Source organism: Oryctolagus cuniculus, chromosome 10 (assembly GCF_051225735.1).
Source record: "Oryctolagus cuniculus isolate XC-2025 breed Fujian yellow rabbit chromosome 10, ASM5122573v1, whole genome shotgun sequence".
In the NCBI taxonomy this organism is placed as follows: Eukaryota; Metazoa; Chordata; class Mammalia; order Lagomorpha; family Leporidae; genus Oryctolagus; species Oryctolagus cuniculus.
In genome coordinates, this window is record NC_142876.1 from 4,447,943 (window position 1) to 4,472,130 (window position 24,188).

General features: G+C 57.0%; 1 long non-coding RNA gene across 1 annotated transcript; it reads left to right on the top strand.

Annotated features, from left to right (window-relative positions):
- Positions 1–17,916: 17,916 nt before the first annotated feature.
- LOC149123672 (uncharacterized) lies at positions 17,917–22,889 on the top strand. The gene is made up of 2 exons (XR_016213857.1): positions 17,917–18,192; positions 20,119–22,889. It is a non-coding gene; the product is annotated as an uncharacterized LOC149123672 (long non-coding RNA).
- The last annotated feature ends 1,299 nt before the right edge of the window (positions 22,890–24,188 follow it).

Genomic DNA, 24,188 nt, shown 5'->3' on the forward strand with positions numbered 1-24,188 from the left:
TCTGGACTGTCCCAGGGCTCAGGACCCTTGATTGCTGGAGTGAGGTGATTCCAAAGCTGACAAACAGTGTCTTAAATATTGATCAGTCTGTAAAAGCGTCAGCCATGCAAAATATGAAAAACAGAGAGGTGACTGCTCTCAGAGGTAAATAATCCCTGGGGGGCACTGGGCATGGGCAATGGAACTGCCTCAAGCTGCTTCCTGGAAAGAGGAGGGTGGACAGACCCCCCCCCCCACATACCCCCTTAACCAGGACAGCCCTGCCCATGCCTCCTTAATTAGACTCTCCAGTGGTGTCTGCAATTAGCATTTCTTCTTATCTTTTCAGTTTTATTTATTTAGTTAGTTCATCTGCCACTTCACTCCTCAAATGTCCACAATGGCTGGGGCTGGGCCAGGCCATAGCATCGAGACAGGAACCCAATCCAGGTCCCCATGTAGGTAGCAGGGATCCCACCTCCCAGGTGCACGTGAGCAAGAAGCTGGAATTGGGAGTGGTGTAAGGACTTGAACCCAGGGACTCTGATAAGGCATGTGGGTGTCTGAACTGGTGCTAATGCCTGCCCCTCATTTTCTTAGAAAATTGTCTTGTGGGATGGCAGTGTGGAGTAGCGGGTAAAGCCACTACCTGCAACACTGGCATCCCATATGGGCGCCAGTTGGAGTTCTGGCTGCTCCACTTCCAGTCCAGCTCTCTGCTTGGTCTGGGAAAGCAGTGGAAGATGGCCCAAGTCCTTGGGCCCCTGCACCCACGTGGGAGACCTAGAAGAAGCTTCCGGCTTTGGCCTGGCCCTGCCCCAGCCCCAGCCATTTCAGCCATTAGGGAGTGACCTCTCTCTCTCTCTCCCCTTTTCCTCTCTCTCTCCCTCTGTACTCTGGCATTCAAATTAAATAAAAGAAATCTTAAAAAAGACTATTGTCTTGTGATTCTGATCACTGGACATGTTGGTTTGCCAAGTGTTGATGTTGACATAATAACGACCAACCAACTAGGATGTTTTTAAAACTGATTAACTCTTGGGCTGGCGCCATGGCTCACTTGGTTAATCCTCCGCCTGCAGTGCCAGCATCCCATGTGGGCGCCGGGTTCTGTCCTGGTTGCTCCTCTTCCAGTCCAGCTCTCTGCTGTGGCCTGGGAAGGCAGTGGAGGATGGCACAAGTGCTTGGGACCCTGCACCTGCATGGGAGACCAGGAGGAAGCACCTGGCTCCTGGCTTCGGATCGGTGCAGCACCGGCTGTAGCAGCCATTTGGGGAGTGAACCAACGGAAGGAAGACCTTTCTCTCTGTCTTTCTCTCTCACTGTCTGTAACTCTACCTGTCAAATAAATAAACAAAAAAATGTTTCTGAGAAAGTGGAGTTAAATGAAACTTGAAAAAAAAAAAAAAACTGGCTAACCCTAACCTATTTAAAAGTGCACAGTTCTTCCTAGAAGTGGAGGGGACATCCACACTGGTGAGCTGAGGCAAGGTACGCCTAACGTGGTGAAGAAACCCCGCTCACAACTCTGCCTGGACACACGGACTGCAGATCAACTCCCCCGCCAAGGACCCCCTGTGTGACGGGAGAGCAAAGCCTCGTGGGACACGTGCACACCCGTGTCAGTTCCCAGCTCTGGAGGCTGCAAGTCCATGGTCAGGTCCACCCGCTGAGTGTCAAGGGCTCCACAGGGCTCCAGCGGCAGACCTCTCTGGCCTTTCCTAGCCTCCAGCAGCTGCCGGGTCCCAGGCGTGTGGCCACGTCACTCATCATCTCTCTCATAAGGGCTCTCGTGGTTACATTTACATCATCGGGGCTGCTCTGCCCATCTTGGAGCCCTGAGCTCCACTCGGTAAAGCCCCGTTGGTGTGTACTGGAGTAGGCAGCATCCACGGGTTGCAGGGCGAGGACAGGGTGTGCGTCTCTGGTCCGCCGCACACTGAGTTCCCGTGAACGGACAGAGGCGGCCACTGGGCAGTTTCCTCCTCAGTTTAACTCAAGTCCCCGCAGGGGAGAAGGAGAACTTGGTCTGAAGAGACAGGGAGAGGGGAGGGCTGAGCTAGTGCAGCCGAAGCCAAGGATGCACAAGGGCCCCGGGGTCTGAGAACGGCGAGGAAGGGCAGAGAAAAGCCACCACCTGCTTTTGCCTGCCCCTGCCGACCCCCCGCTGATCTCTGTGAGGCACAAAGGACAGAATGAGGCCAGTGGGCGGGTTTGGGAGGGGAGCCGCTTGGACGCCTGTCAGTTATCCTCATCGCCACGGTAACCCGTGCACAAAGACCCTGTCCAGGCTGACAGCCGAGGCCCCAGGAGGCAACACTCGATTCTCACTTTGTTTGCTTTGCTCTTAACCCACAGCCACAGTGTTCGGAGAGAACGGAGAGAACGGATTTCACTCCTGGAAACCTGAGCCTGGTTCTCAGCTTCACAGCTGCAAACATTAACACAGAGACCAGCAGGTTACAAATCCCGGCGCTCCTGACAAGGCCTTGAAGGGAGGTTGCAAGGAAGGGCTGCTTTTTAAGGGCAAGTTGATTACGAGCAAGTAAATAAGTGTAGTTTAAAAAGAGACGTTCTTTTCCTTAAAGCGAGAGCGAATAGTGATGTTTTTGTCTTGGACACCAAATAAGGCCATTTTGGATGGAAAAAAAAAAAACTCCTTTGAACTGCTAATGCTGGGGACCAGCTTGGCCCTGAGTTTGTGTCCCTGCTCTGGGTGTGTGGGAATGTGTTCTTCCTCTTAGAAGCCAGGAAAGCAAGCCAGGGGGAGAGCCCAGGGGAGGGAATGGCCACAAGGGCCTGGAGAGCCGGGCAGTCTCTCGGAGCTGCTTGCCTTTGAGTTGGGTGGGAAATGCTGAGCGCTAACTAGGGGCCACCACCTCCTGGAAGCCCACCTTGCCCTCCTTGCCACCCCACTCCTGGCTCCCCTGGCCCTCTCTTGATTGTGGAAGGTTTGCCGCTAGCTCGGGGTCTGAGCCTTGGCGCCTGTGCTCAGGGAAGGGTCTGGGGAACAGCTGGTCGTGGACCTGAGGACCAGCACAGCACCCAGACTGCTGTTGGTTGGCTGACTGATCTTGGACTAAACAGACTCTTGCTGACCTCCGGCTTTTCTTGTTCTGTCTGATAAAGTAAGATCAATCGACGCCCTCCAGCTTCAGTGAGGCAGCACAGCCGGGGCCAGAGCAGGTGGATTCAGGTCTGCTCCTCCCTCTGTGCTGCAGGCACGCCTCAGTCTCCCCTCTGTCCATCACAGCTGGCGCCCAGCGCTTGCTCCTCCTCACACGGCACCAGGCAGATCAGTACCCGGTGAGTGTATGACAGCGTCCTGCCAGCCACAGCGTGCCGCAGAGACAGCTGCTGGTGAGCTGAAGGTGCTGCTCCCAGTGACCCCATGAACCAACGTCCGTGGCTGCACTGATGGGTTTTCTCCTTACACAACAGGATGTTGTTTGCGGCAGTGGTCAGGCAGCCCTGGTGCAGGGAGCAAGGCAGTGAGGGGACCCCCAGCCTCACGGTGAGCCTGCAGAGCACAGCTGGGCCCTGACTCCTCCCCACGGCGGGTGGTTGTGGTCAGCTCCATCATGGGTGGGACCCTGAACACAAGGAAGGCTGCTGTGGCGCCAAGGCAGAGATGTCCTGGGAGGGTCTCGCCTGAGTATGCGCGCCCTGGCTCAGTGTCATGGCGGACCTCCAGGGCGGCCCTGGTGTGAGACACGAATCCCGCCCCACGCAAGCCACAGCTGGAGGGGAAGACGCAGGCCAGCCTGGAAGGGTCACAGAAGAAATCCGCCAGGGTCATTAAGAAGCTAGGGAGAAAAACGACTCTGGAGGACTCAAGTGACAGCCACTTGCATCAGCGGGAAGGAATCCGTCCCCAGCTGACGGGCTCGCCTCAGCCACGCGAGCAGCAGTGGGAGGTCCAGACGCGGGTTTGCCCAGGGAGGCTCATGTGCTGGGTGTGCCTGCAGGGAGACACACTGCCGTCCTATCCTGGATCTAGGTAGGAGAAAGCAAGCCAGGTTAGGTCGGGGGTGCTACATGCGGTGGACAGTGTCTCTGGTTACTAAGCAACACAAGGGCATGCACCTAGGAGACATGCTTTGCAAAAACTAAATGCTGGAAGGCCGGCGCCGCAGCTCAATAGGCTAATCCTCTGCCTTGCAGCGCTGGCACACCGGGTTCTAGTCCCGGTTGGGGCGCCGGATTCTGTCCCGGTTGCTCCTCTTCCAGGCCAGCTCTCTGCTGTGGCCTGGGAGTGCAGTGGAGGATGGCCCAAGTGCTTGGGCCCTGTACTCCATGGGAGACCAGGAGAAGCACCTGGCTCCTGCCTTCGGATCAGCGCGGTGCGCTGGCCATGGTGCGCTGGCCGCAGCGGCCATTGGAGGGTGAACCAACGAAAAAGGAAGACCTTTCTCTCTGTCTCTCATCTCTCTCTCACTGTCCACTCTGCCTGTAAAACACACACACACACACACACACACACACACACACTAAATGCTGGAACTTAGAAATCAAAAAGGCTGGAGCCTACAAATGAACAGGATGAGAGAGAAACGCCATGAAGGGCGGCTACACTGCAGGTGACACACCGGGGACAGGAGCCACACCCATCGGGCGTGACGGGAGATAAGAAGGCAGGGAGAGCCCACAGCAGGATGAGCACTTCTCTGGCCGGGCGCTGTGCACTTCCACGCCTTCTGCATGCTGAGGACAGCCCCTCCCGGCTGCTTTCCCAGAGTCCTCTCTGCTCCTTCCCATATGGCCTTTCTGTTTGAGAGCGCCCCTGTCCCCGAGCCGCCTGGCTGCGGGAGCTGTCCCGTTCACCTCAGCGGCATGCTCACCCTTCGCTCGTCGCTGGGTGTGTGTCTTCGTGTGTCATCGAGGCATCTGAGCCAGTGCCCGGGTGACTCAGGACTACTGGGGCTTGTGTGCCTGCATCACAGTGCGTTGCCCGCTGCGGGGTCCCCGGAACGGTGAGCCCTGCCTCGGTGCGAACGCTGTCAGTGGGCAGGAGCAGCATTCACACAGGGACTCGTCTCCTGGACGGTGGCCACAGGCTGGGGCTTCAGCGTCCGTGTGAGAGCCCTCATGGTGTGGCCTGCTGCCTCCTGCAGCTCTGCACCCTGCTGCGAGGAGCACTGGTGGCCCCAGGACTCGCCTGTACCTGGTGGGGCCGTCTTCCTTAGGGGACCCAGCGGCGCACAAATGATCTCCAGGTGCAGGCTCCCCGCTCTATCAGGCAGCAGAGAGAGGAGGAGAAGCGTTCTCTCTGTCTTCTTCCCTGGGAGGCCCGGGGGTCCCCTTCCCTGCAGGTCCCTCCTCCTCAGCCCTGCCAGAGCTTTGATCAGTGGGAAACCCAGGCATGGAGCTGGCGCGGGGAGCAGAGGGCGGAGGTCCCACAGCTCCGGGCTGCAGCAGGGCCCCCAGGGATCACCCCGGGTGAAGGCACCAGCACTTTGGCTCCGCTTTAACTCGCTGATCCTCAGAGCTCCATCGCGGGTGCCGCTGTAGGAAGGAGACCCCTCCTTAGACAAAGTCCCCGCTCGCACCAGCCCGGCCACCTTCCCCTCTGAAAACAGGTGGCTGTGCTGGGCACACAAGCTGCCGGTCCTGGGAGCTCCTGGACGCCTGGGCGGCTCCCCCGAGGGGCAGAGCAGGGCAGGCACCCTTGCAGGGCTGGGGGCCACAGCGGGAGCCACCGAGGCCGTGGACGTTGGTGCGTACCCAGGCTCCTCCTCCCTTCCACCTTCTGCACACAGGGGCCTTGGTGGAGTGGGCAGAGGCCTTTCCCATGCGGTGACCTGAGCCTTGTTGGTGCTTTTCGGCTGCCCTCTCGAGGGTCGCCCATAGCTCAGGGGCAGGGAGGGCGGGCACTGCTGGGCAGAGGCCCTCTGTGGGCCAGGGCCAGGGCCAGGGCCTGCAGGGCTGTGGTGTGATGGCTTCATGTAGGAGGACGGGTGGAGGGAGGAGGACCAGCTCGTGGCTCCAGCCAACGGCCTGCCCCACGGCCCAGTGACAGGCTGGATGGCCTGGGAGGCCCGCTCGGGACTCTCATCACCAGATATGCAGCTGGGACAGCTTGCTGTCCATGAGGCAGTGGACACTCCCTGTGGGACAGGACCAGCAGGACAGGCTTCAGGGACCCCAGAGCAGAGAGCTGTCACTCTACTTGGAGTGGGGAATCCTTAGTGTCAGAGGGTGGGCGGCCCTTGGCCAGCACCTGGAGCAGCACCACAGGGGGAGGAGCTCAGAGCCCACTGCTGGGAGACGCTTCAAGGCCTCCCAGCCTGTACCATTCGCTGCCCTTGGTTCTCAGTGTCTCCCTCATCTTCCTCCCTGGGGAGGGTGTGAGGCTGTCATGGGACCGGCTGGGGCCAAAGAGCTTCTCCACCAACAGTGGGGCACCCAAGGCATGCAGGGCCCCCTGGGAGACAGAAGGCACCAGGATAAATGTGGGGTAACTGGACACCCTGCACAGTGCACGGGACACCCACAGAGAGCTCCCTGCTGGGCCTCGGGCCCGCTGGGTCACAGGCTGCACTCCGGGGCAATGAATGTAGGCCCTGAGCAGACCGCACACAGATGGGCGCCCTGCTGCAGTGTCCCGTCCCCGCGAGCTTGTGCAACATCCGGGAACTTGTTTCCCCTTGAGGAGGTGGGTTTGGACATTTTGAAATGGAAATTCCTTCTGCCACTCCCTCTTCTCACAGCTGGGGTCCTGGGAGCCAGTCTCTGCTGCCTCCCACACTCCCCTGTTCAGAGTGGCTGAGACACAGACCCTAGACACCAAGAGACCTCAGGCTGAGTTGCCGGCTGTGCCATTGGCTGGCCCAGTGCCTCTCTGGTCTCTGCATCTCAGAGTGGGGCCTGAACACCTGCCTGCTGCTGGCCACAGAGGTGGGGACCACAGCGGGTGCCAGGGTCCGGGCAGGGTCCGAGCGGCTGCAGTCCCATGGGATGAGGAGCCCTGCAGGAGGCGGTGGGACGGTCGCTGACATGAGGATTGCACTGGATGCCTCCAAAGGGACACTTAGAGTGGGGACGATGGTAAATTTCATGTCGAAAAATATTTTCAGAATTTTATTTATTTGTTTTGAAAGGCAGAGAGAAAGACAGAGCTCCCCCATTGTCTGGCTCATTCCCCAGATGCCCACAAGAACCAAGTCTGGGCCATGCAGAAGCCAGATCTTACTGTGGGTCTCCCACGTGGGAGGCAGGGACCCAAGTACCTGCAGGAAGTGGGAAGAAGCCGGAAGTGGGAGCAGAGCCTGGACAAGAGCCCGGGGACTCCCGTACAGGGTGTGGACGCCAAGGTCTTCCCTGCTGTGTAAAACACCTGGCCCTGCCACTACACCTCACCACACACAGAGGGACAGAACCCGGAATCAGAGCCAATGCCAGTAAAGTCTAAGCAGACAGCCCCTCCCTCAGCCCACGGGGACAGAGCTCAGCACCCACCCGTGTCACCTCAGCCCACGGGGACAGAGCTCAGCACCACCCGTGTCACCTCAGCCCCTCCCACGGGGACAGAGCTCAGCACCACCCGTGTCACCTCAGCCCCTCCCTCAGCCCACGGGGACAGAGCTCAGCACCACCCGTGTCACCTCAGCCCCTCCCACGGGGACAGAGCTCAGCACCCACCCGTGTCACCTCAGCCCCTCCCATGGATGGGGACAGAGCTCAGCACCCACCCGTGTCACCTCAGCCCCTCCCTCAGCCCACGGGGACAGAGCTCAGCACCACCCGTGTCACCTCAGCCCCTCCCACGGGGACAGAGCTCAGCACCCACCCGTGTCACCTCAGCCCCTCCCATGGATGGGGACAGAGCTCAGCACCCACCCGTGTCACCTCAGCCCCTCCCTCAGCCCACGGGCAGCAAACAAGCAAGGTGAGGAGGTTGTGAGGAAGGGTTCCACACTGACATCTGATGCGCCCTGTCATAGAAGACCAGGCTAGACCCACACACAGACCATGGAAACCTTCCACGGAAAGACTTCCCCAAGGACCCCTGCCCAGCCAATGCCAGCCCAGCCTGCACAACCTCGTCCTTAACGCCATGGCCAAAGCAACAGCTCCAGGGGTGGTGGAGTCTCGCATGGGAGGACCTGGCCCAGCGTCCAGTCCAGCGTCCTGCTAATGTGCACTCCGGGAGGCAGCAGATGGTGGCTCCAGTTCCTGGGTCCCATCACCAGCGTGGGGGACCAGGAGGGAGTTCCTGGCTCCTGAATTTAGCCTGGGCCAGCCCTGGCTGTTGCAGGCATTTGGAGAGTGAATCAGCAGATGGAAGATCTCCATCTCTCTATTGCACTCTTTCTCTTTCTGCCTTCAAATAAAATGAAAACAAATTTTCAAACTGCTAAAAATTGTTGTTTCAAAATACCTGATGTAATCGTCCTCATTTGTGCCTTTAAAAGTTTCCCCTGGCCTCACCCTCCTTGAATACACCCACGGCTTCCCAAGGGACGTGCGTTCCCACTGCAGTGCCGTTATCCCCGAATAGCCGCCAGGATTCTAGGGAGAATCTCTTTCTCGTTACTGTGATTGACATCGGGAATAGCAGCTGTCAGGCTGGCAGTGACATGCTCACCCCAGGACGTGGCGCGCTTGGGTTTGACCCCAGACTTCTGGTCAACCTGACGAAGTGGAGACCATGCCGCACCTCCCAGAGAGCCCCCTCTCCAAACACGTGAAGGTTCCTGTGATCACAGGGGAGCAGGGAGGGCGCCCCCAATCCATGTCTGGGACTAGAGCAACAGCCCAGCAGATGGGGGACTCTGCCCAGGAGCATGCCCTGGCTCTAGGCCTCGGGAGGAGCTGAACTCCGGGCCACTAGCACCTGCAGGGTCTGAATTCACGCACCTGTGAGGAGTCGACTGCGACCTGAGAAACTGGTCCACACGTGCTGAACCCAGGCTCCCCCAGGGACGCCTCCACATCTCAGGGGGCTGAAGCAGCCGGCAGAGCAGGCCCTGGAAGCCGTGCGGAACTGCTGTCCTTGCGAGTACCTCCCCATCAGGGAGGAGAGGAGAGGCCAGGACAAACGGTGCGAGTGGATCCAAAGGACCAGGTGGAAACCCCAGAAGAAATGAACGTGGCAGATGGGCGGCTGCGCTCACAGGTGGATGGCGTGGGGTGGGGCACGTCTGAGGGAGGAAGCCGCAGAGAGGGAAGCTGCAGACAGAGAGGGGCCGAGTGCGTGCAGACATGGGCTGGTGGGCCCTGAGCACATGCAGACGTGGGGCGGGGGGCTGAATGAGTGCACATGTGGGGTGGGGGGGCTGAGTGCGTGCAGACATGGGCTGGGGAGCCCTGAGGGCCGGCAGACGTGGGGTGGGGGGCTGAGCGCATGCAGACGTGGGGTGGGGGGGCCCTGAGCGCGTGCAGTCGTGGGGCGGGGGGGCCCTGAGCGCGTGCAGTCGTGGGGCGGGGGGGCTGAGCGTGGGCAGATGTGGGGTGGGGGGGCCCGAGTGCGTGCAGTCGTGGGGTGGAGGGGCCCTGAGCACGTGCACATGTGGGGTGGAGGGGCCCTGAGCGTGTGTAGTCGTGGGGTGGGGGGGCCCGAGCGCGTGCAGTCGTGGGGTGGAGGGGCCCTGAGCACGTGCACATGTGGGGTGGAGGGGCCCTGAGCGTGTGCAGTCGTGGGGTGGGGGCCTGAGCGCGTGCAGTCGTGGGGTGGGGGGGCCCTGAGCGCGTGCAGTCGTGGGGTGGGGGGGCCCGAGTGCGTGCAGTCATGGGGCGGGGGGCTGAGCGTGGGCAGACAGAGGGGCCCTGAGCGCGCAGAGGCGGCGTTTCCACACAGCCTGAGGACGGCATGCACCCCGCGGGCGTGAGTGAACCCCCACACTTCCTGAGGAGGGAGGAAAGCAGAAGGGGGAGCTACAGTAGCCCCGGGACAGCGGCTGGGGAGCACTAGCGCGTGTGACCGGTCCTCTCCTTGAAAAGCTCGCGGCGTCTCAGGAGAAGTGCAGACGACTCTGCCCGCGGCCGATGCCTCTTATAGAGCCGCGAACCTCACAGAGCAGGCAAACGCGCTTCAGAGAAAGCGAGTGGTGAACCCCACCGGCAGTCAGGTACCCGGAGAGAATAGCAGGCAGCCTAGAAGTCTGGGCTGGGCGCTGGCTCCCTCAGGACCAGGCGACGGGGAGGCGCTCTCAGTCTGCCTGGCCAGGGTACCCCCCCACCCCCGAGGGAACCTGCCACAGGTGTGCCTGAGCTGAGCCCCTGTGCGGCCGCGGGTGCGCTGGACCAGGAGAGGGGGAGAAACCAACAACTCAGGGCAGAAAGTCGAGGTCAGGTTCAGGCGTTAGAGAGGGCTCCTCTGGGAAAACTGAAGAACAAGCGGGATGGAGATAAACCAAAAAATAATAGGGAACCAGGAGGGAATTTGCAGTGAGACCCTTCTGGGGGAGGGGCTTTGTCCCAGAAGATGAGCAGAGCTGACCCAACTTGAACTTTCAGTGGCAGGAGGCGGCTGGCGGGAAACTTACTGCAAAGCGGAGGGGAGGGTTTCTCTAGCTGGGGAGGGTCAGGGAGCTAAAATGGGAAACCCGAGGAAGCCAGACCCAGTGGAGACAAAAGCCAAGCTGGTCTCCTCAGTACCAGGACTAAGTCCATCCTTCTCACGCTTCACTGTGCCTTGTTTCGGCAAGAAATATTCAGACGGATTCCCGCCCCCCGGATGCACTTGGAGGGGAACGGGAGCTGTGTTAGGCGGAGGTGATTGGCGGTGTCAGGTCACTCCCCTGCGTGGAAAACGGGGGACGAAGGGAGGCTCCCTTGCCAGCGGCGCCATCTGAAGCTGGAAGGAGGGGCCGGCACTGCCAACCACTCCTGCTGGGGTAGGAGCCCGAGCAGGCGGGGGGCAGCAGCCGGGCAGTCTTGCTCGGGTGGAAGCAGTGTTAGGGCCTCACTCACAGGTGACCAGTGCTACGCTGCCTTCGCTGTGTTTTCTAGCATTGCGGCTTGGAAGGAAACCCCAGAAACCAGAGTCCCCCCACCAGGGAGCTGAGGCTGCCGCTGCCCATCCTCGCTCTGCATCCCCGGAGGGTGTCACGCTACGCGAATAAGCCAGGCACAGGCTGACAGATGCCCTGTGCCCTCACCTGTGCGTGGACCCCAAAAAAGCCCAGGTTCCCCAAGTGGAGAGCAGACCGGGGCCCCCAGGGAGACGGTGGCCGAAGGGTCCAAAGTCTCAGGAGGAATGCAGCTGAGAGAGGTGCTGTTTGTAACAAACGACAGGGGACGACTGAAAGCTGTGCACGCCGGTCATTTCTCAGCACGGGAGGGAGGCTTCGGGGGCGTGAGGGTCTGCAGCAAACCAGTGGGGACCGGAAGACACTTGACAGTAAGTGACCCGCCATCCATACGTCTCGGGCTGTGGCAGGCGAGGCCTGAGCGACCTCCCTCAGGACTGGGCCCGGCTGGGGCAACGAAGGGACAGTTAGTTCAGATGCTTCCCTGGAGCACCTGCGTGAGGTCCTACCTGTGGCTCTGGCTTGCGTGGAGGGCTCTGGGCCCTGCGGGGTGGCGAGCTGTTGGTACCGGATCCAATAGTGAGTTCTTGGGTCTGCAGGTGCAGGGACTTTTTCCTTAGTCCTGCTGCATGGATAGGGGGTCAAAGGACGGGCAAGGACAAGGGCAAGGGCAAGCCATCCTGGGGCGTGGCATGTGTTCCTGGCCTCGTCGCCCCTCTCCCTTTCCAGAGTGATCCATGGGTGTCTGTAAACCGAGGGAGTGTATTTTCTTGATTTGCTCAATTTTAACTGAAGCCAAGCTTGTGTTTTTGTTACCTGCCTTGGGAGCAGGAGGCCGCTGGAGAGGAAAGGATGCTGGCATTTCCTTTTTTATATATATATAAGATTTATTTTATTTATTTGAAAGAGTTACAGAGACGTAGAGCCAGAGAGAGAGAGAGAGGTCTTCCATCCACTGGTTCACTCTCCAAATGACCGCAATGGCCAGACTGAGCTGATCCAAAGCCAGGAGCCAGGAGCTTCTTCTGGATCTCTCACGTGGGCACAGGGGCCCAAGGACTTGGGCCATCTTCTACTGCTTTCCCAGGCCACTGCAAAGAGCTGGATCGGAAGTGGAGCAGCCAGGACTCGAACCGGTGCCCATATGGGAGGCCAGCGCTGCAGGCCACAGCTTTAACCCACTGTACCAGAGCGTCAGCCCCTGGCATTTCCTTTTTTAAAAATAAGATTTATATATGTATGTATGCATTTGAAAATTCAGGGATACAGAGAGGGAGAGAGAGAGATTTTCTATCTGCCGGTTCACTCCCCAAATAGCCTCAATTCCAGGTTGGGCCAGACCGAAGCTAGAAGTCAGGAGCTTCCTCTGGGTCTCCCACCTGGGTTCAGGGGCCCAAGTACTGAGGTCATCTGCTGCTGCTTTCCTAGGTGCACCAGCAGGGGCTGGGTCCGAAGTGGAGCAGCCATGTGGGATGCTGGCACTGCAGGCGGAGGCTTAGCCTGCTGTCCCACAGGGCTGCCCCTGCTGGCGTGTCTGCAGTGAGAAGTGACCGATACAAGGCACGCTCACGATGGCTTGTGGTCTTGTGATGGCTTTTCCTTTGAGGCTAAGGGTCCTACAGGAAGTTGTCTGGAAAACACAGATAGAAGCAACACTTTCCCTCCCTTTCCTGGAAATAGAGAAAGCGTTCGGTCGATTGTAACTGAAAGTCCCTGAGCAGTGACGATCCCTTTTGTCTCCAGAGTCACCAAGTCCTCAGAGGCAGAAGCAGATTGGTGGCCGCTGGTGCCGGGGGAGGGCGAGAGGGGCCCCCACCGGGGGCTGAATGGGTGCAGGGTGTCCTTTTGTCCTTTTGGAAAGTTCTAGAATTAGGCCCGGTGGCGCTTGCACAACACTGGGGTGTACTTAATGCCACTCCTGAATTGTGCACTTGGCAAGAGTTTGAAGAGTAAATGTTATATTTTAGTAGCGTTTTCAAAATGTCTGAGAAGCCAGGTCTTGTCACCCACGTACGCACACACACACACACGCACATGTGCACAGGTGTGCAGTGTTTCCGGGTCTCTGCAGTTCATGCACACACGGAGAGGAAGATTCCCAAGAGTGCTTCTGAGAGCCCGGTCGTGGGTTGCAGGAAGCAGGCTGGTTTGGCCTGTGATGCCGCGTGTCGGGCCGCGTGTGAGCCCGGTCGTGGGTTGCAGGAAGCAGGCTGGTTTGGCCCGTGATGCCGCGTGTCGGGCCGCGTGTGGGGGTGCGGCCGTGTGATGGGAGCAGCTGCTGACGGGCACTGCGGGCAGGGGCAGCCAGACCCCGCAGACGGGCACGGGGCGGGCTGAGGGTCAGGGGAGGCCTCGGCGTGAGCGGGCTGTGCGTGACTCCCGAGACGGGGTGCCAGGTCGCGCTGCCTGCAGGTAGGGGAGCGTGAGACGGGGTGAGAGGCAGAGGCGCGCCGCTGTGAACCGGACGATCGCGTTTGCTCTCGGTCTGTCTCTGGGGGGCACCCTTCCTGTTCACCTGGCCTAGCCGAGACCCCACTGGGGTGCGACGCCATCTGGGAGGCACTCAGCATGAGCCCCACCTGTCCCCTCGTCACGGAGCTGTCGCCTGGTGACTCGTGCAGGGACCCTGGGGGGCCCTCCCAGGCCAGACAGCTCAGTCGGCCTTCGGCGCCCTACTCTGCTTCCTCAGCAGGTGCCTCCGAGGTGGGGCGCCCCTGTGTCCTGTTGTGGGGCGCCCCTGTGTCCCGTTGTGGGGTGAACATGGCCCGCGAGGCGGCAGAAGCTCTGAAGCCGTGCCTGGAGTGTTGGTGGGTGAAGGCTGGAGGTTTGATCTCCTGTGGCATCTAGGAGGGTCCCCGTGGGAATCTTTGGGTCAATGGGGGCTTGCACCCGAGTGCTCCCCCCGGGTGTTGGCTGGTTAGGCCTGGCTGAGCCTGGTTCTCTCTCTGCTTCCTGGCTCACTGTGTGATTGTCTCTGCATGGCCTCCACCAAGGGCAGTGTCCGCCAGATGCCAGACTAATGGGACCACCCAATCCTGAAGTGTGAACCTCCCAATTCTAAGCTGAATAAACCTTTTCGCCCCCATGAAGCTCCTCTCTGGTGATTTAGTTAAAGTAATGAAAAGCTGACTGACACAGTCTAGCTGCCTGGAAGAGCAGATACGATGGCTGGAACCCCAGCAGCTACCTTGGATAATGAGACTTGCGCAAGCAAGGAAGCCACTGCTCGGAGAGTGGAGCAGGCAGCTTGAAGGAGCCTGGATCTTACCACCATGGACCAGCCCTACCAGCCTTGCAGTGCCTGTGGACTTCCTTCCACGAGAGAGGACTATATGAAAGGCACTTAGCACTCTGTTATCATTATTTTTCTGTTTTATGTACCCCAAGTGGAATCCTAATGGGTGCACTTAACATATCTTTGCACCCCAAAGTCCCATGGCAAACTCCAGAAGTTGGATGAGTAATACTGATTTTACTGAACATTTATGGAGAGACGGAGAAGGATATTCTATTGTCAATCACATGGATTTCTAAAATAGTCTCTCCCCAAGGTTCTTCCCCGATAGCAGCTGTTTCATCCCTGTTTTCTCCCCTCACCCGTCTAGGTCTCCTCTTCAGCTTAACCGGCCTCTCTTCCCAGAACACCTTGCAAGTGAGACGAGACCCCCCGTGCTCACCAGCTGTGCCCCTGGGGCCTCCGTTATGCACCACGTTTCAGGTTATAGCTAACCGCTTACGTCTGTCTAGGGGCTCCCCCGGAAGCTGGGGTGCAGGAGGCCCCGAGCTGCACCTTCCTAGCCCCGGTTCCAGCGCGGGCTCCCAGGCAGCTGGGCTTGTTGAATCCCCGGGGGAGGAGCCCGGCACTGTGACTCTGGTCGTCTTTCCCACTGCCCGGTCCCCTTCACAGCCTCAAAGTCAACGACGTCGCAAGTCTCTCTGCCAAGGGCAAGTCCGACTGCACCAAGGCTGCTCCGAGCCGCTGGGAGTTCTCTCTCCTCTTGACCTGCACTTGGGGGCTGCTGGTACCTCCCTTTGGTTTCCTTCTAAACAGGGCGCAGGGCGGGGAGGGCTGGCATCGCTTGGCCTGCCAGCCACAGACTTCGAGACCCGTGCTCTTCCAGGCTTCGTGCATTTCGGCCGGCTCTGCTCTGTGCTTTCGTTGGCTTCATCCCAAGCCTCTTCGGCAGTTATTTTTGGCTCATTCAGCGAATGACTTTAAATCAAGTTCTTTTGTCCTGAAGGCTTAATATAGGCCTTGTCTGCACGTAGGGTTCATAGACGCGTTGGGAAGTGTTTCTCGGCAATAAATCTATTGCCCCGAGCCCGGCTTCCCGCTCTGGGCGCTGCACCCAGCGCGCCGCCTATCCGAGCGGCGGAGTCTAAGTGGGTTCTCCACTGAGGAGCTGTTTCTCAAATCTCAGATCCCAGGCCTACAGAGTGCTGGGCTAGAGTCCGTACAGTCTTCCACCACCTGGCCAGGTTAATGCCAGGCCTTCGGAGACCCTGGGCTTTGTGGTAACAGGGCTGCTCCCGGGGTGCATGGAAACCGTGACCCGGTTCCCCACGCTGAGCCCGGGCGCAGGCTGGCTTCGCCGTTGTCTGCCTGTCCCTCTTCCGTCTTCCTCTGCGTGGTCTCCCATCGCCACTGCAGAGATGACTATGGACGGTTCACTCGGAACACGGGCCTGTGGCCGTCAGTCCTGGGGGAGCCGGAGGTCGGCCGGGCCGCTTCCTCCCGAGGCTCCGGGGGAGGGCCTGGTGGCCGGCGGATTCCAGCTCGTGCAGGCCACTGCATTCCTGGGCTGGGGGCCCCTCCTCTGCCTGGCATCGTCACGTGCCCCTCTCTGACCTCTCCTCCTGCACCGGGCCCACGCAGAGGTCCAGGCTGGTGTCCCCACGTCGGGATCCCTACTGCACACTGTCAAACCACCCGATGCAACGGGACGCGGTGCAGTCACAGGTGTTAGGGTGTGTGTGCGGCATCTCGGCGGGGCGGCTGCTCTGGGTGCTGCACCCTCCTGGTTTAATGAGGACTCCTTGGAGGCATTGGCGCTCTCCTCAAATGCCTACAACATCCACAGCTGGGCCAGGCTGAAGCTGGGAGCTGGGACCTCGGTCCAGGTCTCCCACGTGGGTGGCAGGGGCCCAAGTACTTGAGCCACCATCAGCTGCCTCCCAGGTCTGCATTGACAGGAAGCTGGAAAGTGGAGCTGGGACTTGAACCGAGGCCCTCCGATGTGGGACAGGGACGTCCCAGGTGGTGTCTGTACTGCGGCGCTGCGCACCTGCCCAGTTTTCACTCCTCTCCCTCCTGAGCGGTGGCTGCGTGGTCTCAGAGCGCCCATGTCCCTCCATCTGCCTTTTGTGTTTTTATTGGGGCTTCTCCGATATTCCCCTCCGCTTCCTGCTTCTGTCCGTATCCAGAGGAGAGGGAGGGGAGAAGCCCTGGCCTGGGGGACTTGTTGCTTCTGGCTCCGGTCTCTGCCTGCAGTGGAGGTGGGGCAGAGAGCAGGAGGTGGTTAAGTGGCCGTGGGGCCAGGGGGGCCAGGGGGGCCAGGTTTATTTTAAGCACAGGAATGCACTAGAGCTTCCAGTCATTTCTGCCTTTGCGGGTTTTGCCCCTCTTTTAGACTGCATTCTTACCAAGCTTCTGGTTTCCTTAAAGAACAACAACGCCTGTGTGTGCTCTGTGGCTGGACAGGGATCGGCTGGGCGCTTGTTTCAGAAATGCCAGTTCTCAGATCGGGAGTCAGGGGGACGTGTGCGCTCCCGCGGGCGGCTTCACAGTCCCGGCAGGAGCCTCCGCGTGCTGTGTGGTGTTAAAGCTGACAACTTCGAAACCTAGGAGTTTTCTCTAAAACGAGACCAGAGCTGCCAAAAGCCTTCCCTCGTTCCCATGAAGTGCTTCTTGCCCCCGTACAGGATGGTGCGGGTAGCCCCGGCCCCAGGGGCAGGGAGCCTTCGCGTGCCTTTGTTGGCATCTGACCCCGGATGAGGAGTGTGTGCAGTTGGGGTCTTCGGGTGCCGATGAGGTCAGAGCCTGGTAGGCGGGATCAGTGCTGTGCGTGGAGCCCTCTCTCCAGGACGTGAGGCTAAGACGGAAGGCAGCCACCTGCACCCGGGCGGACACCCCGCCCAGATCCCGGCCTTGCTGCCCCCTGGCCCCGGCCGCCAGCCTCCAGACCCCAGGGGCTTAAGGGCTGGCTTCAGCTGCCAGTCTGTGCTGTCCCGGCCTGGCAGCCCGAGCTGACCCAGACAGCAGGAAGCAGAAGATCTGTGGTGGCTGGGAACTGTGGCATCGCCTGTGTTCCATTCCAGTGCTTGGCTACACCGTGAGCCTTGGGGAGGCTGGGTGCTCCTCAATGATATGAGGTTGCTGTGAGCCCGGGGGTCCTCGGGGTGCCCGGGCCGCGGCCCAGCTCCCGACTCACGGGCTGCTCCAAGTCAGCTGGGCCTCGGGAGCTGTTGGGTACAGCCCAGGAGGCTGCGGGTGCCACCCGTAACCCCCAGGACCAGCTTCAGGGACCCCACCCCCCCCCACCCCACTCCGGCGGCTGCTCGGATCCCACGGTTAGCCTTGCCAGCACCACCTCTCCTTTCCCCACAGGGGACTCTGAAGTGCGCCTTCCTGGGGTGCCCTGGCCTCCCCCAGACCCCAGCTGTTTTCCGTGTTCAACCAGAGGGACGCACGGGTCCTGCGCAGGGCACGTTCATTGTCTTCTCAGGGGCACTGCTTTAATGCTGCGGAGTGGGGGCGGGGGCACGACGGGGTTGGTGAAGTGAGATGTGTGGTTTGCACCCTGGGCGCTGAGGGCTACCTGGGGAACAACGACCCTTTCGCAGTCGCTCGTGGAGTGGGAGGCTGCACGTACACCCAGCTTGGAGAGCAAGATGAAACTGAGTGCTGAGTTTTTCTTTCCTTTTCTTTTCTTTTTTAAAAATTTTTTGTTTATTTGAGAGGCAGAGTTACAGAGGAGAAACAGACAGAAAAGTCTTCCACCCGCTGGTTCACTCCCCAGATGGCCGCAACGGCTGGAGCTGCGCCAATCTGAAGCCAGGAGCCAGGAGCCAGGAGCCAGGAGCCAGGAGCTCCTTCCGGGTCTCCCACGCAGCTGCCGGGGCCCAGTCACTTGGGCCATCCTCTACTGCTCTCCCAGGCCATAGCAGAGAGCTGGATCGGAAGAGGAGCAGCCGGGATGTGAACCGGTGCCCGTATAGGATGCCGGCGCCACAAGCAGAGGTAGCCCACTACGCCACAGTGCCAACTCCGAACATTGCATTTTAGTGGATGCTCACTGGGATTTCAAGTGGGGAACACGAGGCCATGACGTGCACAGGGGACCCCCGGGGCCTGCCATGCTCTCCAGGGAGCTTTGAAGAGACATGAGCCACAGCCTTCCTTGTGTTGGTGCCCAGAGAGGTAGAACGGGGCAGAGTCCCCGGGGCCTGGGGAAGCAGAGTCGGCCGGGCTGCAGGGGGGTCACTGCTGGTCCCCTGCTTCTTATGATCTCGGGATCTGCCCCTTTCTTTCACAGTGTGAGCCCCACACCCAGCTTGGGCTACAAGCCTGGGCCTTCAACTGTGAACCTGAAGCCGGCATGAGGCCAGCAGGCTGGGCTTCTGGCCCCGCCACCCAGCACCCACCTGAGTGGTCTCGGGCCACCCCCGTTCTGCATAGCCTCTGGGACCTGGTCTCCAGCCCTGCCCCCCAGGACGGTGCCTGAGCTCCCAGGGCTTCGGTTGTCACCGTCCACAAGTATTCCCTGGTGGTGGCCAGGGGCCAGCCTGCTGCCTCCCTGGCATTGCAAGCTGCACACAGGTCGGAGGCCGCTGGATAGCTGGCTGCCCGGGGCGGGACCCTCTTGAGCTGAGTGTCACTCGTAGGTCCCCAGAGCTCGGCATGTGATGAGCATTCAGGAAATCCTTCCCGACTGAATCCATCTGGCCTCTCTGCTGGGCAGGAGAGGGAGGGCCCCGGCTGCCCGACAACGGGGGGCAGAGGCTGCAGCAGCATCTGCCGCTGGCCAGCCACACAGCCTGGTGGTCCCTAGACTGACTGCTGCCCCCGCCCTGGACACTGGGATGCATTTGCAGCAAAAACTGACGCAAGACTCTCATGGAATAGCGGAGGATGCTCTTTAAGGAGGTGCCTGTGCTAGGGCTCCCCAGAGAAACAGAACCAGCAAGAGAAAGAAACACGCACAGACACACATGCATGCACGCTCACACACACGCACACACGCATGCACACACACATGCACACACTCGTGCGTGCGCTCACACACATGCACGCACGCACACATGCACGCACACATGCACACACACAGGCATGCACACACTCATGTGTGCTCACACACACACACACACATGCATGAGGGTACTTCAAAAAGTTCATGGGAAAGAGAATGATAGTCCTTGTTTCCCATGAGCATGTTGAGTCCCTCTCACGTGTGTAAAATGTCATGTATGTTTTATATATGTTAGCCATATGTCTTATATAGTCTCTCATATGTGTATCTATGAAGCCAAGTCTTGGCGCCTGTGATCATGGAGCTGAGAAGCAGCCCCCTCCTCGCTGCCCCCACACTCTGCCCCCTGCAAGCTGGAGATGCAGGCAGCAGGTGGCAGCTCCAGTCCAAGCCCAGAGAACCAGGAGAGCCAAGGGTGCGAGTCCAGTCTGAGGGCAGAACGCTGCCGTCCGTTGGGAGGAGTCAGGCAGGAGGGGCGGGGGCTCCCTCTGGGCCTGCACAGATTGGCTGAGGCCCCCCTGGCCACGTAGCACTCTGCTGAGTCCACCCATTCCCAGCCCAGGCTTGTCAGGACAGCCTCAGAGACACCCAGAAATAGCATTGAAGGAACCCTGCCTTGAGAATGATGGCATGTCCCAATACGTAGAATAATTTGAACAAAAATATATGTAATGGAAAAATACATTTTTAAAATGAACCCACATTAATAGTGTAGAAAATATCATTACTAAAGAGGCATATTTACTTTTACATTAAAATCTATAAGCCATTATAGCCTGTGGTAAGAATTTCTTCCATAGTTGAATTAAATTTGAAAAGCCAGTTAACAATGTATTCTTGTTTATGCTATTGCAAATTGTTGGTGAGTTACTTCACATCCCCCTTTGGTCTAATCCTGCATTTTATATCCCTTCTAGGAATGTTGGTGTGAGTGTGCCTACCTACACAGTGCCCAGGCCATGCGTTTCCTTGGTTAAGTTACATTTGTCATGCAAAAATACACTTTAATGTTGTGTTGATTGATGTACAATTTCCTTCTTTATGTTTAAGCAAATCCAATTTCTTAAAACTATGTAAACCCTAGTGCTTAATCACTCTCCTTAAAAATCTATGTATGCGAAGTGCAACGTGGCATCATGGACTGGATCCCAGCACAAAAACAATGTGAGTGAAAAAATGCTCAAACTGGAGTAAAGTCTAGAATTTAATTAGTAAGAGAAAGAAAGAAGGAAGGGAAGAAAGAGAACTAAGTACCTGGGAAGGTGGCTGTGGCCGGTGAAGTTGACTTGCAACATCAGCCACCCCAGACCCAGCACAGAGAGAGGTAAAGACCCAGAACAGCAGTCAGACGGCCCTGACCTCAAAGCTGCCCTGCACTGCCAGCGCTGCCCCCAGCCTCCTCTTCCGGGAAAGGGGTGTTGGTTGTTCTCTTGGAAGTCCCATCCCATTGGCCACAGTCAGTCCCAAAGGTACACGTTGATGGGCAAAGTGTGCGCTAATCACAGGAGACTTGTGACGGTGGGAGTGCGTGCAGGAGTGACAGCTCGTACCACCAGACAGGAAGCTGGAATGTGGTTCAGGGGCGGGCTTGCTCTATGCCAGTTTGCTCTAATGAGAATTAACTCAGGGTCCCATGAGAACCACCTTGATTGGTTCCAAGAGCCACGCCCAAAGAGACCTAAGGACTGCCTGCTAGGTCCCACCTCTTAACGTTGCCGCACTGGGGCTGAACTTGCCACGCGTGAGTTCCTGGGAGACAGACCACATCCAGACCACAGCCACAGCTGCCTCGTCCCTCGGGGAGCAGCAGTTCCGCTCTGGCTGCCCATCTGAGCATTCACTTCTGTGTCTTTGGAGACCGTCTTGGATCCTGCGACACTCTCCATCCTTCCCGTGTGGGCATTATCTGTTTCCTTGCCGTGGACAGGAGGGTTTCGTGTGCTTTTCTCTTGACACTTCCCCCAAGACCCTTCACTTACCACACTCACGCATCTCCCCGATACCATTCGATCATCATCAAGCCCGACCTGATGGTCATCCTCCAGGCCGCTTGAGCCCCTGGCATGCTGCGATCACCATCCTAATACGCATTCTCATCATCTCTCTTCTGCGCTGGCTTCCTGTGTCCCATGCAGGGAGCTGTTTTTGATTTCTGCTCATTTGTATGCCACTTCTGTTTGGAGGAAGGCTGAGGGTCTTTGTATTACAGTCCAGGTTCCTAAGAGAAGCCAGAGGAGACATCTCTGTATTATGTATCACCTATCTAGTCGCTTTATCTTCAGGATTGGCCTGTGCAGTCATGGGCTGTCAAGTGTGAAGTCGATAGGGCAGCCAGCAGGCTAGAAACTCCTGCGAGAGCTGATTGATTGTGCTGTCTTGATGCAGAATTTCCTTGTTTTCCCTCAGGAAATGCGAGCGTTTGCTTGTAGGTTTTCAGCTGATCCTACCCAGGTTAATTGAGGGTAGCCTGCTTTACTGAAAGTCAATCGGCTGCAGATGTTACTCACATCTGGGAGATACCTTCCTGGCAGCACCAAGTCAGCATTTCCTTATCAGATGTTGGGTGCCATGGCCCGGCCAAGTTGACTCCTAAGGCGAAACGTTGCAGTCATCCTGCGGGATTAAGTGGCTTCTCAATCCATAAGTAAGGAATACTCAGTACAATAACTGTTTATGGGGCACCTTCTCTGTGTGGGCACTGCTCTGGGTCTGTAGTCCCTCCCTGCTGCTCTCTGCTGTGCCTGGTGCTCATGGCCCCCAACCCTAGTTTACGTCTTTAGAGGAGCAGATCTTAGTCTCTCGCTGGGGATACGAGGGAGCCAAGCTGTGTGGCTGGCGGAATGGGGAAGAAATGTGGATTTGCTCCTTAGACACTATTCGTCCAGCCTCTCACATCTCTCCTCCCTGGACATGCGTTGTCATTTTGTCACTGTCTGTACACTTTCCAGATTTTGAAGTGACACTGCCATCTCTCATACCTAGCTGTGGCTAGGGTGGCTTTTATGAAAAAGGTGATAAGTTTTGGGGAGGATGTGGAGAAAAGGAGATCCTTACACACCGTTGGTGGGAACATAAGGTAGTAAAGCCATTATGGAAAATGGTGTGGACGTTTCTAAAAATATTAAACATAGAAGTACCATATGGTTAAGCAGTTCCACCTCTGGGTCTATATTCGGATGCAGTGAAATCAGGACTTCAGAGACACAGCTGCAACTTCATGCCGGTTGCAGTGTTAATCCCAGTGGCCAGGATGGAAGCAGTCTACATGTCCATTAATTGCGGAATGACCAATGAGGGGCAAAGACGCTGTGGCATGTGTGAGCACACAGTGGAACACTGTTCAGTCACAAAAAGCCAGCCCTGCCGTTTGTGACAACAGGGCTGAGCCTGGCGGCTATTACGCTAAGTGAAATAAACCAGACACAGAAAGATCGATACTGCGTGATCTCTTATGTATGGTATCTAAAGAAGTTGATCTCCCAGCAGAGTGGAACCGTGATTCCAGGCACTGGGAGGTCGGGGAAATGGTCAAAGGGCACCAACCGAGTTGTAAGAGGAGCAAGTCCTGGGGATCTACTGTACATTTCAGGCGGTGATGGAGGTGCTCATTATTTTGATTGTGTTGATCATTACACAGTGTAGATTCACTCATTAATCTATGTTAATAAAATATTTCAAAATTTAAAAATTTGCGTTGCTACTTCTTTAAATCAACTGCTTTGTGATCACTTCATCAACATCCATTTGAAGTTGATTTAAAATCTTAAGTGACCTTTGCAAATTAAACAGCACTTGCAAATCTTGAAGAATCTCCATTTGGAGAAACAAAACAGTAAACTTGCAATTCTGTGCAATTAAAAATACCCAAACAGGAAGTGGACATTCTGAGACTCCTGCCTCCCATTTCAGAGTGCCTGGGTTCAACTTCTGGCTCTGCTTCTGATCCATCCTCCTGCCACTGTGCACCCTGGAAGGCAGTAGTGAGGCTCAAGTACTTGGGTCTCTGCACCCACGTGGTAGACCTGGATGGAATTCCAGGCTCGTGTTTGGCTTGGTCCTGCCTTGGCTGTTGCAGGGAAGTGAACCAGCAGATGGAAGATCTGTCTGTCCCTGGATCTCCCTCTTTCAAATTAATTAGTTAAAAATAAAATTTGTAAATTAGTTACTAGTTTAACCTTGCCTTCTCCTAGCTAGTCTGAATTAATGAAAAGTGAGAGCTGTTACTTGATTTATAATCATTTGAAATATCTTATTTCTCTCTTTACAGTGCCTAAGTGCTTGTTGCTATAATGAGAAGCATCATAAAACCCAAATTTTCTTCAGCAGCATCCATCTGTTAATAAAGATTGTTAACCAAGCTAAATGGGGTAAGTTGTTCATCACAGTATTATGCAAAGTGGCAAAAATTCTAAGCAACATAAATGCTCAATGTTTGGGAAATATGAATTCATTATGGAACATTCTTATAATGAAATCTGAGAAATATAACTAGTCATTAAAATGATAATTATATAGATTATATGGTAATGTGGGAAGCTGATCATAGTATAAAGTTAGAAAAAAATCAAACTGCAAGGTTACCAGACTACGATGATGGTAACTATTTACTTTTGCAGATAAAAAGTAAAACCATAACAGTGCTGTCATGATCATGGGGTTATGAATTTTTTCCCACTGTCTTCCAAATTTTTTGTAATGGGTTATCTGGCTTGTATTGTATTTTACTCTAAACACATATTTAACCAATATCTATAGAAACTGTGCTAAATGCATAACTCATTCTAACGTGGTCATTTTCCCCATACATAATTCTCTGGTGGTTTATTTAGCAAATCAAAATACGCCAACTCAAACTGCTACATCTTCTTCTCAATGTCATTTTTATATCCAGTGAATACAATGGTTGGGACTTGTAGTATCGGAGAGGAACTCAGCATGTCCGTCCTCTGCCCAGTGTGCACGGTCCTGTAGATTTATGTATGGAAAT